We start from the raw sequence: 17917 nt of genomic DNA, 5'->3' as shown, positions 1-17917 counted from the left end.
TTACTTGTACAGACTAGTTCAAGTTTCGACTTCATAAATATACATATATATGCTAAATCGGTATTAATTTCCAATCGAGTATATCATGCAACTGAAAGGGTGAGAAAATTTCATTGTTTTATTACAAGAAATAATACACTCGAACGTTTAATGTTTATTTTATTATATGTAATGATTATTTTGACAAACTATTTAATATATTATATCGGATAATTAAAAATCGATCGAAATTTTAATTCGCATACGACTATATGTATGACAAAAATTTATACTTTATAACACAATAGGATAATTATTGTTAATTAAATATTATTTATATAAAACGTAGTATATCGAAGTAATTGACCGAATATTTGTTAATATCTAACTATATAATTCAGCATTGTTGTATTATGTCAACGTATTAGTAATACTTCTAAAAATAGATGAATTTACAAAATGAACGCATGTATTCGAATAATAAATTTTTTGATTACATCTACCGACGAAACGAAATCGCAAACGTTGTGAGGGTACTGGCTTGTTTTTTCAATAAATGTTACCTTATCTCAGTAAAATGTATATTTCGTGTGATATTTCGCGTAATACTTTTCTTCGTTCGTCTGAATGGGGCAGGAGGGTGACCTCGTAAATCCCCAAGGATAGAAACTTTTTTCGTTAATATTTCTTGCAAGCCTATGTCGACCTATTTTTCCATTTTTTATAGAATCCTTAGATGATACTCTTTATATATAGTTCAAACTTACAGGTCAAAAGTTTTCTGTGTTATAGTTTTTTTTGAGGATTATTATGTTTTCGTGAAAGAAAAAATACATAAGGATAATTTATCAGGGTAAAAAAACCATAAAGAACACACATCATGTACATGTATAGTTTTCAAGCTTATTTCGTGTTTTTATTACAAAATTTATTATTAGTTAATGTTTGATGAATATAACTTATATTTAAAATGTAATAGATACTTATATAATTATACTAGTATACTGTGGAATTTCTAGTATTCGAACGTTTCACTATATATTTGTATAGTCCATTATCGAAATGCTCGATTATCTGAATACTGCGCGTACATTTTCTTGCTTGTGTCATCTACTATTAAAACAAATAGATGTAGTAAATCCTTTTACAATATTATATCTTTTTTATTTATTTATATTACATTTATTACTATTTCTATTACAAATATGTTATTATTTTATCTTTATTGCATTTTTTTTTTCATGATAAGAACAAATACTCTACTATACGAGAATTCCTTTATTCAAACTTTTATGTCCCTCTATTAATTGAAATACTGGAGGTTCTACTGTATAAGTAAAACTATAAGGTTTAAATTACACGCGGCCGAGTTAAGAAAGTATTGATTTTAACGTGAAACAATTTTTTCGGTTAAACTCTCTTATTTAAAAAAAATTACTAGATCTTTTTTCTTTTCGAGGTTAAAAACTTTTCAGCCCGCCTTCGTATATATTCAAGTTTTTGTTGAATAGAAAAAGAATCGAGTAATAGTAGATTAAATAAAAATGTAATTTTAAATATTGTTTCATATACATTTGGATGTCGTTTAATAATGAGAGTAATTACTCGATTTCATTTGAGGATTTTCATTTAATTTCGAATGGAGTATTTACGATGTTATAGAAATAGTATTAAATGGAAAACGATAGTATTCGCTTAATAGTAAAAAGGATAATATTAAACAAATCAGTGTTACGAGCCAGTGATTCGATTTCTTGAAAAAGAATATCAACGTTTCTGTACTCACTCCCTATCACCTTTTACTACCTAACTAGCCTGCTATCGAGCAGATAATGAGAGAAACGAATAGACCGACGAACAGTGAAACAAAGGATACCTTTATTTGACGTGATAGGGGTCGTGAATCTTTTATAACAAGATAAAGCAAATTGTAAGGTAAAAGGACTAAGACTGTTCGTCGACGAGTTCCAAATGAAATTTCAATAGTGTAAAAATAACTTCAATCTTGCAGAAGTTCCTTTTTGTTTTTCTTTTTCTTTAATGGTATATCGAAAACTGATACAACAAAATTAAGGAATGAAATTTAATAATCACGTTATTAACGATATCCTGAATTTCTACGTTATTACAATAAATGGTTTCAGATATTATCCATCTCTTAGTGGAAGTGTACTCTGAAAATACAGTATTTAAACAATCTATATAAGATAACTAAATCTACAGAATACATATACTACATTACATATAAAACAACCAAATCCACAAAATGCATATATTCGCACATAGGGAAAGAAAATCTACTGAATGCATATATTCACATATGAGAGAGATAAGCAAATCTACAAAATGTATATATTCATTTGTTATTAAATCTTTGGATACAAACTTTCCTAAGATTCTATGTTTAAATTTCTTTTCGCTGTTTTTACAAAAAATTACGTATTCTTTTAATTTTTCACGTCTATTAGAATATTCCACATTTCTGACTTTATGGAAACGGGGACTTGTAAAAAAATGGAAGAAAGTACCAGACAACATTATTGTTTCGCATTGTACATCTCAAGTCTCGTGGGATCGAATTTTCCATATATATTCTAGCACGTAACGCGACAAACCATAGGGTAAAATTTACGATGCTTGTTAGTTTCAGTACAATAATACCTTAAAAGTGATGTAGAGATGCCAAGCGTCTGTCTCACTTTTCCCCTTTCTACCTCTTTATATCCCTTTACGAGGAAGCCTCGTGCAGTAGTCGGTAATATCTGGTAAGCCATTACTTCCGTTTTCCGGACGGACTTTGTAGCTTATCTTAAACCAGGAAGGCGGACGAGAAACCATCCGTGAGATTTAAAGTAAACTGCATCGAGCTATGAACTAATACTCTTCCTTTACCCTCATCCCCCTCTTTCACTATCTTTACTTCTCTCTTAACTTTCAACTAATTCATTTTTGTTCTTTCTTCACGAAACTATTTCTATTTCATTATCGAATATTGTTACATTAATGTGTACGTGGGGGATGTGTTGGAAATAAATCATCCATCATTCGGTAAGCCAACATTATTATATTTCTCTCTCTCCTTCACTCTCTCTTTTTTTATTTATTTTTCCTAGACATTTCCAAGCTAAGCAGAGATGAGGATGGAAGATTAGAAAAGGGCGAAGATGTGGTCGTTTAATAAGCAAGAATGAAGAGACGTACAGCTTTAATGGTTAGTTAACAGAGATGGAGATATCAGTACGTTTGCCTTTCCCGAGTTGAACCTAGGAAAGGGAAGTTATAGAAACTTGCGAACGAGTACGGGGAGACGAGAAAGTGTTTGCTTAATGTCTTCTCCATCTTTATTCCATCTGCAAAGGGACGCGTATTTAACTTCAGATCTCGAATTATGATTCGAAGATAGAATGGAGCAAGAATTTAGCGAAGGAAAAAACGATAGATAAGAGACTTAAAGGAAGGGTGGTAAAAGGTCGAAGTGTGAAAAAGATCAAGATTCTTAGAGCTCTTTCAAAAGCGTATTTGCGAAACTCTTGTCGCGCGAGTCAGCCACGTTAGTTTTTCGAGAACGGGTATCGATTCTGAAACTTATTCCGAGAAAGTCCAATATCGTGCGATCAAACACATTGTCGAGATTTTCTAAAGCCGTTCGCTTTTTAAAATCATCTATAAATTCATGGATGTGTGTGTTTTCCAAGCATCACAAACTTTCCTTTTTCTCTGTAATATTAGACGAATTTATACGATTGTTATAATTATACGAATATACGATTGTTATTTTAAATGTATTTAATATATATATTAAAATTACTTTAAAAATCCAAAGAACATTTTCCTTTGAAAATAATGAAGAATGTTATTTTAAACAGAAAGCTCGTTAAAGGTCAGTAGCTAAGCAAAAGTGAATCTTATCGTATTTTACGTAGATTTACAGTGACTCTACTCGGTCAGTCAAGTACTTTCCAGACCGTGAAATTCCAAACTTAATCCATTTTCAGTTTGCACAGTGCTCTTTGCTATTGCCGACTGTTGACCATTCTCGGACGTTTAGCAACTTCATAACGCTATCCTCAAATAATTAGAACCCATTAAAACAATCACGTAACATTTAAACCGGAACAAACAGGTTAGACGAATTTATTTCATTAGACGCAAAAGACGTTGTACAAAAAAAATTATTTCCATACCCGACACACAATTAATCGAAATTTTACTCTTGCATTCAATTCTTTATTAGATTATTTATTTTTGTAAACATTACTAGAAAAAGAAATATATATATACTACATGCTATAGAGTAAAAATAAATTGATAAATAAATAATAGTACCTATAAAGTGTTGTTTTTTTTTTAAATGTTATGATAAACTAAATTATTGGTAGGATATTTCTGTAATATGATAGGAAATGGTAGAAAATGTGGAATTGGTAGAACGGAAACGTAGGAAGAAAGTTAGTCGTCCTCCTGCTCCAATTTTCAATAATACCATTTAAATTGGTATAGGTTAGTCTGGGGCATATACGTCCTTCCTATAGGGTTTGCGAATAGGGCACGTCTCTGCGGTGGCGAACGAAACTGCGGCCGATCCAAAACTTCGCTTGGAGTTACGCAGTTGGTCGTTAATCATGGATCTTAATTGGTTCGCGGGCACCTACATAGAGCCGAACGAACAATTTAGAATCCTCCCCATTGATTTATCAAATAAATTGTCGCGCTGGTTCCGAGATCACTAAACGGGATATCTCTTTTCCCTCTTTTCGCAATCCTTTTAAAAATCGTTCATGCTTTTTTCAAAAAGAAAAATAGATTTCTTAGATTTAAAATAATGGCTCTTTTAATAAAAATAAACTATCATTTTATTTTGTTAAAGCATATATCGAGTCTTATTTCCTATATCCTATTCATTAAGGATTATCAATAGCATCATTGATCAATGATTCATGTATATTAAAAAGCGTTATAAAAGATGCTGCTACCGATGCTTTGCTGGAATGATTTCTTGGAAAAAAGGTCGTGCAAGCGACATAGGTGAATAAAAAGAAAAAATATGCGAGCGTGCTGAAAAGGGAGAAAGAAATGGATGATATCAGTGGAGAAGTAGTAGAATGAGATGAAGAAGAAGAGTAGAAGAAGGAAGAAGAGTAAAAGGAAGAGGAAGAGAAGGAGGAGGAGAAGAAGGAGTAGTAGTAGTAGTAGTAGAAGGAAGGCAATGGCGTTGGAGCAGGACAGATGATTCAAGCGAATCGCAACCGCTTATGAAAAACGAGGCATTTGAACGTCGGGTGGAGGTCTTTCGGAAAAAGATGGATATCAGTGAATCTATTTGCAGCTCTCGTGAGTCTTGGAGTGTCTCATTAAAATGCTAGCTTCATTTTCTTTCAAAACGAGTCCATACAAACGTGGGTCACTTGTTCTAGCTTCCTCGCGCGGGATCTCCATTTCATTCACAGTCTTTTTTCTCTCTTCCTTATAGCTAGACATCGAAGTTTTTTCTTTCTACATCTTCTTCTCTCTCTCTCTCTCTCTCTTTTCCTTTCCTTGAACTGGGAGTCGAGTCTCAAGAATTACTTTGGTATCTCATGGTCAACGCTGCTGCTCAACGGTCTCTAGCGGAAATGGAAAATAAAACTGAGCAAATGGAAGAAGAAAGAGAGATGGCAAATACGACAAGCTCTTTCCACTGATTAGGTGAGCAGGAGCAATGTGGACCGGACAAACCAAGTGATAAAGAAACATAGGACATTGAATCGTCCGGTTTGCTCGAGATTAGTCATTCCATGAATAACCAGACGAGAACGAAGAGTCTTTCCTAAAGTCTACTATCATGATTGGAGGAAAGACTTTGTGGTAGATCAAGATACAGAGTGAAACGAGGGAAGGAAGGTGGGTTACAGTCATACGAACTCTACGACTAAAAGGATAGTGCGAGAATAAATGGAACGAAAATAACTGGAATAAAAAAAGAAAAGAAAAAGGGTCGGATTTTTAACGATAACTTTGATCCCTAATTAATATAATTTTAGAAAATATTAGAAAAAAGCGTTACAAAGGACAAGAAAATTAGAGTCGGAAGATCGGTTTTAGAAATTATGAATCCTATCTGAAATTTACTTAAGGATTTTGTGCTTTACCCTTTTCATCGTAATTAGTACCGGAAAAGAACGTGGTTGCTTTCGGGTCCGTGTTAACTCGACATCGCCAAGAACACACATAGAAACATTTAAGCGGGCAATATAACGCAGTGCACCGAGTCTGAATAATATTTCAAGCATTTATCTTTGTAAAGTTTATATATTCGTAAATTGCTTATGGTACCTCCCACGTGCGCGCGAGCGCGGCAGGCAGGCAGGCCCTCCATGCATTATGCATTTATAACTCGTATGCTCAGTTTTCCTTTTTTTTTCTTTATTTTCAAACGAAATGGTTCTCTCTCCCGTATTTTACTCGCCGTTTTCTTTTGCTCTCGCAAAGCGACTACCTCCTTCCTACTTTTTCTCGTAATGGCGTTCCCTTTTTTCATAATGAAATGCAGCGAGAAATAATTTAACTTAGGGAAATATTAAATAAAAATAGAGATATAAGTTACTTCTGAAAGATTTAAGTCAAAACAGAACGTTTAAAATAAGTAAAATGTTTAGGGGTATTATTTGTATAGGTATGTGTTTTCTTACGTGTATAAAATATACACTTGATGAAAAAGAAAAGATATTTCGTTAGGTACAAACGTTCTCCCTCGTACGTTCATATTATCCTGCCTTTCCTTTTTCCGGTTTAATAAAGATCGGTGTTATCGTTGGTAACGTAACAATACGACATCCTTATATCGCAGTACCGATAACGCCGAAAAGCTCGGTCACGAAGCTCTTTTTAACCTAAACTCTAGATACTCGCCAGGTGAATTTACTTTCAGAGGGAGCGAGAGAGTCAAATCGTCGTTCCCGTGGGCCTCCGAGATAGTCGCGGGAGCTCCTTTGCAGCAAGTAGCTCGATTTTACCACAGGTTACCGGTGTTGTTAGAGCAAGTTTCACATCCGTTGAACACACTTTGAAAGTGCAGAGAGACACGATAAAAATACTTCCTTATCGCTTCGAGCTAGCTTGCGCTTCGTTTCATTTCTTATGTTTTCTTTTACTTAATCAACTGTAAATATATAAGAAAAAAAAGATGTCTTTAGTCAAGGAAGGAATGAACATTTTGTAACGATTTATTTTACGACAAACAACCTGATAAAAACATTTTTATTCTTTTTTTAGACAATCTATGACGTTCCATCTTCAAGCGGATTTGTACACAAAGGACTCTACGCGTTTCTGATCGTCAGTGGATGACCATTTGTCAAAGCAAAGAGTTGGCGAGGATTGAGGAGAAGAAAATAAGGAGAAGAGAAAGAAGAAAAAATGGTGGAAGAGGAGAAAAGAGAAGAGGAAAAAAGGAAGGAAGAAAAAAGGAGAACAAAATGTGAGACTCGTGAAGAGGGGTCCGTTATAGGAATACTTCCGACGTGTTGACATTGCAGCCAGTTGACCCGGTTGGTTCAAAGGGAAACAAGCAACCCTGATCGCCGCTCCCGATAGCGGCAATAGAGTCTAGATTACTTCAGGGGTGCTCACGAGCATTCTACCTCCGTAAAGCACGTTGACTTCGCAGGAAACCAAGTCCTCAAAATGTCATCCGCCTGATTTCTAATCGGAAGCACCTCTGAGCAACGTTCACCGCTACCAACGTCAGAGTCGAGCACATAATTTGAAATGCATGTTCCTAGACGAGTCTAAAATGATATAGTCTCCTTGTTCGTTTGATCTACTCTCCCCTTCGCGTTATCCGCTTCGACTCGACCTCAGAACTTTAAAGAACCTTTCGAATATTCCCTTCTACTTTGGTGCAATTTACAACTTCCTTGCACTGAAAAGAGCATTAAAGAACGGGAGTTTTCCAAGTTACTCATCATTCCAAGTATATTGACTGTATTCAAAACGGAAGCTAGAAAATTACGATGGTTTTCGTGGGACAGTTATAATTATAGTTATTTTTCATAGTTAAAAAAGGATTGGTCTCTTTTTTCCCTTCATGCGCATTGCCTAAAAAGTGGCATTTTCGTTTTAATTAGAAAAAGTAATGACAAAAATGATTTTAAGGGAAACTCACTGTATATATTATGAATCAATTGATTATTTTCCACATGATAATACGAATTTCATTTCTATTGTGAGTGAGGGCAACATACATTCTGTTTTTTTTTCTAAATTCGTGCAGTATAGAAACAAGACAACAAGCAGAAAAATTGAAAAAGTTTTTATCTTATGTTAGTATAGTGTCACGTCTATGTACCTGCAACTTCAACATAAAAATGAAAGATTCACCTTTTCCATACTATCAACCGAATATTTCTATTTCTTCAGACTATATGCCTCTTTGAATCTTCCTCAAGTGAAAAAGGAACATCGAAGTCTTTCCATTCGTTTTATCTCTACGCTACCATAAGGTCGAATTCGCGAATGGAACTGTCCATTTACCAAACGATGCTACTTGAGAGACGAATCGTTTCTCAAGTGACATATATACGATATGGTACATAGTTTTTTCGAACAATCGAAAGGTCTGGGTTGTTTGAGAAGTAAATACATACATACATACATGCGAGAAGATTGTGTGTTTTCAATAGCTCGAGGAATAACTCGATCGTGCATCGAAGAAGTAGAAGAAGAAGAAGAAGAAGAAGGGAGCGAGAAGGATAAAGATAAGAGAGAAAATCGTTTCGGTTGACCCTTCTTTGGTCTGGCATAAATCTAAGCTCGGGCTTGGACTTTCCTGCGGTTATGAGGTTTCGCAAACGATGATGTATCGCGTTCGAATGTTGGTATGGATCGGGTCGATAAAGATGTAATTGGTGCCTCGAGTCCAGTGGTTTGGCACAACGTAGGTATACCAAACGATCCATCATTTCTTTTAGATCGATACATTATATACCATCCCGGTTTCGTCGTTCTTCCGATTATCTTACCTTTTTCCTTCGTCAACGTCTTTTATTTTATAAATATATGTACCCCTTGTCCTCCCACTTTACTTGATTCCATCTCTTTCTCTCCATTTATCGCTTCTTATCAACTTCCTCCCCAACGGTGATTGAAAAACTTTAGGGATTACACCAATTCTCTCAACTATATCGTCCCTTCAACATTTCTAAAATCATCTTTGACTGGATTCAACTTGACAACTCGTTTCGTTATCCTTCCTATTTCTTTCGTAAATAAGAAAAATGATTGATCGATTGTAAGAAAGGTAACTCATTTCTCATGTTTCTTTTTTTTCATGATATAACCCCAACATTGCAATTTACTTATCTACGTTATAAACTGTAATCACACGTGGCAAGCTCTTAGGACAAGAACTAGAGAGATGAAACAGAAAATATCGGAATATAAGGTAATTGTTAGCCAGTGTATATACGTTATCAAGAAAAGACCGAAATTTCGGGATTCAGTTGTATCGTTTACGTATCCCTCGACTCCGGAAAGCTGAATATTTGCTTGGAAAAGCAAAATGAGAGAAATCGTCTGTTTCACAATGGCCCGTTTAGTCTGACAATACCAAGATTCGAACAGAGTAGGTACTCTTTAGTCGAAGCACCGTCACAATGATGCTGTCAGTGTTTTCGGATTTCACCATCGTCTAAAGAAAAATAAAAAGAGAGAGAGAGAAAGATAAAGAATCGGTAAATTGTACTTGTCGGAACAGCTCGCTAGATTTCAACATATTGACCTCGCTCTGTAAAAACACAACACAATGGAACAGACATATTGGTAAGCATGTACGATTGAGAGAGAAAGAGAGAAAAAGGGGAAAAACTAGATAAAAGCGAATAAGAGAAGAAGACACAAAGAGGAGGATTTTAGGAGAGGATTTCAGAGTTTCGAGGAAGGTAACAATGGCCTCGTGGGTTTCTCTTTCTCTCTCTCTCTCTTTCTCTCTCGCATCTTTTCTACAATGTCACATCTCCGTGGATTAGGTAGAAAATGTCTACTCAACTATTCCTCCTTAATAAATAGTTTTCTCCTCCTTCGTATAATTTCAACGGATCCCTCGTTTACTTCTGGAAGAATCCGTGGCTCTTCTGTAAACCGGCTGCTGCAAAAGCTTCGCCGAAGTCGTTCTTCCTGGCTTACACGTTTTACCCCTACCAACCTCGTTTTCCTTCCAGGTCGCGCCTTTCGAAGAAAGTGGTAGCAGCCTCGCGTTCGAACGAGCTGCCCGAAAAGAGAACTGAATTGCAGCGGGGGTATCACTGGGTGGCTAATAAATTGCGGTTTTATGCACGGAGGCGAATGAGGCGATGAAAGAGAAAGAGAGAAAGAGAAAGAGAGAATTGCGCGACTTGGAAAACGACGACGGTACTTCCTTATTGCTCGGTGTAATACGACGTAATGCATACGAGAGGGATGTCTGGCTCGGCTGGGAATAAGGAAATTAGGATCTTTTTCTAGCGGATATTATTATCACCGCCACCAACAGTACAAGTAGTATTGGTGTCATAGCGGTAGATAAGAAATTTTAATTTAATGCTGGTGGTGTTCGTCACGCCGTCAACTTTTCGTACGATTATAATAACAATAACTCTCCATTTTTATTTTCTTCACGATGCTGAATTAAGCTCGCTTTTATTAAATTTACGATATAAAATTTAATTTCGTTGAGAATATTTTCGGTTACAATCGAAGAGATTAAATTTAATGATACTTGATAATTATTGTACGCTTTGATTTTAATTTAATTATTAATCATATCATTGTGCTATGTTCTTTTTTGTTTTTTCTTTTTATTTCGAAATGAGTTATTTCAGTAGTAGTAAGATGAACATTAAATTATTTATTTTGAATTTCCTTTGGTTCCCTTTCCTTTCGACTTTATAATGACATTGATTATCAAAAATTGAAAGCTTTCTGCGCCCGTGCACGAGAGCGGGAGCTTTGCTTTCTGAAGTAAAAACATTGCTCCTCTTGCAAGAAAACTATGCCACGTTGATACTCGCTCGAACTATAAATTTTTAGTAAGAACACTCGGTACGTCATCCAATATCCAGAGCTTGAGGTTGCAAGCTCAGAGATTGCGGAATACCGTTTGCTAGCTGATTAATGGACCGTGCTTATGTACCATAGATGTTCATCTACTTGAACGTCGAGGATTGTCCACTCGAATCGTTTCTTCTCTTAAGGTCAGATAATTTCGTTCTATTGGTTTTCCCTCATAAACTTTCTCTCTTTATCTTTATCTTTTCATTTTTTCATTTATTCGTCTTGTTTATTAAATTACATGTTTTTTTACGAGTAATCCTTTTATTTTACAATGTTACTATTAAACTTTTATTTGGACGTGAATAAGACACATTGAAATCGTGAAATGTGTTTTCTGATTTTTTCTTTTCCAACAACTTTTAGTATATTTCGTACGATTAATTGAGAAAATGAATTTTCCGCATTGTGATTTACAAAAGGTGGCTTTAATATTAAAAAAAAATTATTATTAGATAGGAGAAAAAAAAGTTGACATATATATATACCCGGGATTTTATACTAATAATATCATAGGTGTGGAAGAAGTCTTCATTGCCACGTAAATAACTAGGATTACTTCTGCGATTATTAAGTTCGGCCGAAGGAAGAAGAATCGCGGTCTAGGAATGCCATGGTCGAAACCGTACGAGATATTCGCGGTATTACCAGTAGGATTACATGCGTGGTTGAAACGGTGGGTGAGATATTTAATCTCGAGTTAATCCGTTCTCGCCTCGCGATTGGCTTAAAACCCGTGGTGTTATCAGTAGCCACGGATTTACCCAACCGTTTGATAGTAGCGACCGGGCTCGGATGAAGAGATTGCATACTTGTGCGAACGAATATACCTGCCTACCTACACGCGTGTAAATTTAAAAAGCTTTCACGTAGAAAATCACCTCCAAGGAATTAGAAAGAGAGAAAAGATAAAGAAGTGAACAGCCTAACCAGTTTTTCTTCTACATTTTATATGAATCTCCATAAACGTTATATTAATTTCTTAAGATTTTTTAATAATATTACAATTATAATATTACAATTATAAACTTTCGTAATCGATAGATATTATAACATTATATAATTTTTCTATTCGAAAGGATCATTTTAGTATCGAAATATCATAAGTTGTCGGGTTGTTATTTATAATTATTTCCAATTTTCATTCGAGATAACAAATATAATGATATCAAGAATGTTTTTTTACCTTTACTTTCCTTAACTTGCGTCATGGAGAGTTTTAATTAGTATTTTGCCAATAAAAATAAGAAGAAGAATGAGAGAAGTAGAGCAAAGAAAAATAAATAAAAGGGTATCGAACTTCGTGAGAGTTGTTGATTTCAATGGCGAACGGTTTTAATAAAATTAAGGTTAAAGTAATGCGCGGAGCAAAGCTTCTCGACGTATGGTAAAAGAAAAATAAATAGTAAGAAATCGAAGATAAATAGAGGTAAAATAAATGAAAAACGGAAGAGAAAGTCTGACAATGAGAGAAAATTCAAAGGATTACGCAACCTTTAACCGTGAGTAGACGATGAAGGAAGTCTTTTGTTTTTCCCCATGTTGGTTCATTAAGCCAAGGACGAATAAGTAAGTACTTGCAAGGCTCTGATCGGCATCGTCGTCGACGAACCTTCCAAACACAATGCTTACTACAGACCGAATATTGCGCCGTCCTGAACGTACGAACGAACAATAACGAATTCGTTTGTTCTCGTTCGTTCTCGTTCATTTCTTCCTTCTTCTCCTAAGAAGAGTCTCTGCCGATCGTCCTCTGCAATTTTAGCGAATATAAGATGAATAGAGATGAAAATATAATAGAAATATAGAGAGGAAATCTAAGGAGTATTCGAAACAGAACTATAATATTCTTCGATGCTGAATGCAGATGCTTCCTCTGCAATGTTTCATCAATCGATCGATCCTCCTTTTTTTGATTGTTTTTATTTTATCCAGAAGAGAGACATTATTTCTTCCTCATTTAATCAATATTGTTAGTAGTACGGAATATTCAAGAAATATTGTCACTTATTTTCGTGGCCTCGATTTTATGAAAAAATTAAAAACAAAAAAAAGGAAGAGAAACGTTGATACCTAGAAACGAATTCGAGAAGAGTTGTCGATAATTGATATATATTTAGCAAATTATTTAAGTATTGTAGATTGTGAGATAAAATTCCAATTGGAAAGATAAGAGGACGATGGTAATGAAACAAATGAGTTGTCGTATTTTGCTCGGCAAGGACAGAAGAAAGAGATACTTCGCGAAGCGGACGGTAATTGGAGCATTTTAAAACTCATCACCATCATTCTGGACTGCTCGTCCATTGCGGTCGTAGCTTGTTCGTTTTAGTCGAAGCGACCGCACTAATGAACGACTCCTACTCCCCTTGGTTAAATTCGTTTTAAATACCTGATAGCCGTGGCTTTTCCCTGGTGTGTAGTCAAAACAACAATGTTAACGCTCGGTGAAACGTTTCCCTACGAAACGATAAAAAGGTTCAGTTGGATAGAACACGATCACGCATTTTACTTAACGATTTTTCTTCTTTTTTTTATTGCTTTTGAGCAAGCTTATATTGGACAAAGTTATCTTTTCTTTTTTATTTCGTTAGTATCATATCTTTCTACAAGAAAAAAAGAAAAAGAAAAAGTAAAAGAAAAAGAAAAGAAATTGAAAAAAGTAAGAAGAAACTAGAAAAGAAAGTTGAAAAGAAAACAGCAAGGAACCTTGGATTTCTTTAACAGTTTTCTCGTATTTCGCGTAAAACGTAAGCTAGCTCTATAAAAGCGATTTACTTTCGAACGAACGAACGAACGATAATACGGCTTCGGCAGATTCGTGAGATCCGTCTTATATTCTCGTATACGTTAACCGTTGTATGTAGAACGGTACGGTCCAATGGCCGACCAGGAATCACCACAGCGCCAATTTTAATTCCAATTTCGGGCATAAATCTGTCGGAGCGTTTACAGCCACGGAATCATAAAACTCCGTTGGAAGAGTGCCGTCATAAATTTAATATGAAACTTCCATAAAGCATAAACATAAACCAACTAGATGGGGAAACTGGAGGAGAAAGAGGGGAGTAGGTAGGAGGGTGAGTAGGTTATAGGGTTGGCTGAGGCGACAAGTGACAACAACAGCCCGGAGAAGGGGTAGACAGTTTGCTAGCTAGCCAGCTAGCTCGGGGGATTTCGTTTGGAGGGTTCAGTGTCGTTGAAAAGTTGCTCTCAAAATTAAAATTCGAGCAGTCCTATATTAAATATCGCGCGACTACCTTTCCTATGGCTCTTCCAATACGGCCAACGATTTTCTCGATACGTTCAACAATTTTATATAGGCATATAGTCGATCGTTCAGCCTTTGAGTCTTTGTCGTTCCACGATCGACCGCTATTTTATCGATACATGGCGATACCTTATGGATGAGATCGTTGAAATTACTCTTGCCGAATCTTTCCTCTATTTTACATATTTTTTTTTATCTCATACTACATATCGTAAAAATTAAAAAATCTTCATAACATTTATTATTTGAGTATATAATAAAATTTCATATGAATTTTCGATTTACAGTGGTATTATAATGATATATAAATCGCGATATTAATAGGTAATTAGTTTCAACATATTTTAATGTCCGATATTTAAATATTAAATTATGGCTGATCTCGTTTAAAATCTTGAATAAAAAAATATTGCTTTATATATCGTAATATTATAATTGTTTTATCAAATGATATTTCATATCGCTTTACGATCCGTACGCTAAATATTTCCTAACTACGATAACAACTTTTTCAATTATAAATTAACGAGCTCTTGTAATGTTAACCATGTATAAAAGTTCGTACATTTATGCATATATGTTTTTCGTTCAGTAATGATTTCAATGATCCTTCAATCGTACTACAAATTTGTAAAATTTTTAATTACGAAACAATTCCTTTTTCGTTCGAGTAATAATACTTACATGGAAAAAATTTTTGTTTTCCCCTTAATTTTTGATATTTCCCGAGAACTGTAAATTTCACAAAAAAATGTGATTTATGAAGCACGAATGACTCGTTGCAAAACGGAACTCGGGAGAATGATATAATAATTTCTATCTCTGAGATTTACTTTCTTAGTGGATAAGAGAAACCAAGAAAACAAGGAGAGAGAGAGAGAGAGAGAGAAAAGATGGAAAGAAAAAGAACGCAGCATCGTACATTGACGTACTTTATCCCTTTTCTGGTATCACAAAGGATTTAACAAGCTTCGAAGATTGTCCTCTCGTTGTAATTTACAGAAAGCAGTGTGCATAGACGTATACATCCGTTTCTTCGGGTTTGGTCATTGTTACTGTTCCTTCTTTGTAAACGTAAGACCATCTCTCAAAGTAGTCGTAATTTTGTCTGGCAGTAAACCGGTATCCTCTTCTACCTTTATTTTGCTTCTTTTACCGATGTGAAAACTTTCTTTTTCTTCATCTAAAAAAGAAAAAAAAGGATACAAAGAGAAGAAAGAAAAATGAAAAGAAAGTCCGAAATGTTAGTCGAATTCTCGTTGCTTAGTACCAAAAAATATCCGTTTTCTTTTCTCGTAAAAATTCGTGTGTCGATGTCGACTTGAAAGAAAGAAAGAAACGTGGCGACGAAAATAGATAGTGGAAAAAGATTTAGAGAAAGAGATAATACATATATTATATATATATACGTTTATAAGCGTGTCACCAGCAGAGACGAGACGAGATGAGACGAAGTGGATGAATAGTACGAGTAGTCGTGTAACACTTTTCCACTACAATACAATTTTCTTATTATCTTGATTATCTTATTTCATATACGTCATTTTCTCGTATTTTATCATTGAATCTACCATTTTCATGGCTACTCAAAACTTTTATTCTCTTATTTTAAGCCCCATCGTAGATTTTTCAAATTTTATTATTTCAAATGCTAACGTTAAAATAAATATTATAAAAAAGAGAATTTATCTCTCGAATTTGAAATGAGTATACTTACTTATTTTACCTACATTTGAATGAAATTAAAAATAATACAAAGATACGTAGAGAAGGAAGGATTTAAATACAAATTTTTCTGCTTTTTTTCGTTCTAAAAAGTAACAAGTAGAAAAAAAAGTTTGATAAAAACATTTTATCATTTTCTCTATCTCTATCTTTCTCATACTTTAACTATTGAAAATTTTTATAAATTAAGAATAAATCATATATATGTATATATGTAAATACATAAGCGGATTTATTGATCAATATGATAAAAAGTAAGCGGTGTTCATTCGTTGATCACTTTTCATTCGATTTCACAGTGGTAGATCGATTTCGTGTACTCCGTTTAAATCGTCTTTCTCATTGATCGTTAATTATTTGGAGGAAGTGAGAAAAGAGGAGAGGAGTAGGAGGGAGAAAGGAGGATAGTTTTATGAGTCTAAGACCGCAGGGGATTTCCACCTTTACGATAGCATTAAATTGGAATTAGTAGAACGATATGTAATTTCGATCTTACTTGCATTGCCACGAGTTTTTCCAAAGAACGTCGTAAATAAAGTTTTAATCTGTCAACCAGCTTATTTCCAGACACGATATGTTTTTCTTTTTCTTATGTTTTATTTCTTACAGAAGCTTAATTACAAATGATAACAATAATGATTTTGATACTTTTATTTTTTCAACGTACAAGTTCAATAACTTATTCTCGTTCTCTCTCCCTCCCACTTATTTAAAAATGAACGTATCTTCTTAAATGAAAATGTAAAAGAACCGGTTCGAATGTTTGACACAGTATTTATTAATTCAAAACGAAAGTGCACGCGTGTTTTAACGATAGTAATGCGCATGCGAATATACTGCGCGTAATGAGCTACGAAATGTGACGCTAATTATTACTGGTTAATAACTGCAATTATCCATCGGCCGACAGGATTTTCAATGTAATGCTAGCATTACCGTGACCGATAAAATGAAAGTATATACGAAGTACACGTTTGATATTCGAGAATTAGTATAAATAGATAATGCGTAGTTAGGTTCATTGTTCGATTTCATGAATTTCTTATAAAAGAAATTACTTTTTACGAATTCAAATGATTATTTATGTTCTTTGAAGTTCTATAATGCAAAATAAAAAGAGGAAAGTTTTTTTTAATAAGTTTCTTTTGGATAAAACGCGATGACGCATCTGCAGGGAAAATTATCCTAGTAGATATAGTGACAACAGTGTGCAGGATCAAGGTAAAGCCTGTAGTGACACTCTAATTAATCGGTGCCTGTTTGCCATAATTAATGAGACTTGTTGAGGCGAGCAGACAACGAAGACGAAGACGAAGACGAATAAATGGATGAAAGGAAAAAGAGGAAGAAGAGTAACGAGGAAAGAAGGAGAAAGAGAAGGAGGGGAAATGGGCTGGTAAAGTTCTCGAACCTTCAGAGTGATTCTGAACAAATTTATTTACACGTATTCATCGAAGAATAGCAAGCATATTGGCAAGTATAAGTATGAGGGGAGATGTTGCTCAATGTCGTTTCACAGTAACAAAAAGTTTACAATGGACAATTAATTAGCTTGATAATGCTGGATAGTTCTCGAACCTTCATGAAGTGATTCTGAACAAATTTATTTACAGTATTCATCGAAGAATAGCAAGCATATTGGCAAGTATAAGTGTATGAGGGGAGATGTTGCTCAATGTCGTTTCACAGTAACAAAAAGTTTACAATGGACAATTAATTAGCTTGATAATGAGATACTCCTAAGAGATAGATCATCAGAGCAGGCTCGAGGGTATTACGAGGGCCAGGCTAATTCGCTTGGGGATCAATGCTCGTATCATTGAGACTTCGACTTTCTGGTTATCCTTAAAACTATTACTTTTTTTACGATGTTATCGT

This window comes from Polistes fuscatus, unplaced genomic scaffold (assembly GCF_010416935.1).
Source record: "Polistes fuscatus isolate 324 unplaced genomic scaffold, CU_Pfus_HIC Scaffold6, whole genome shotgun sequence".
Lineage (NCBI taxonomy): Eukaryota > Metazoa > Arthropoda > Insecta > Hymenoptera > Vespidae > Polistes > Polistes fuscatus.
Note: the sequence above shows the minus strand (reverse complement) of the source record.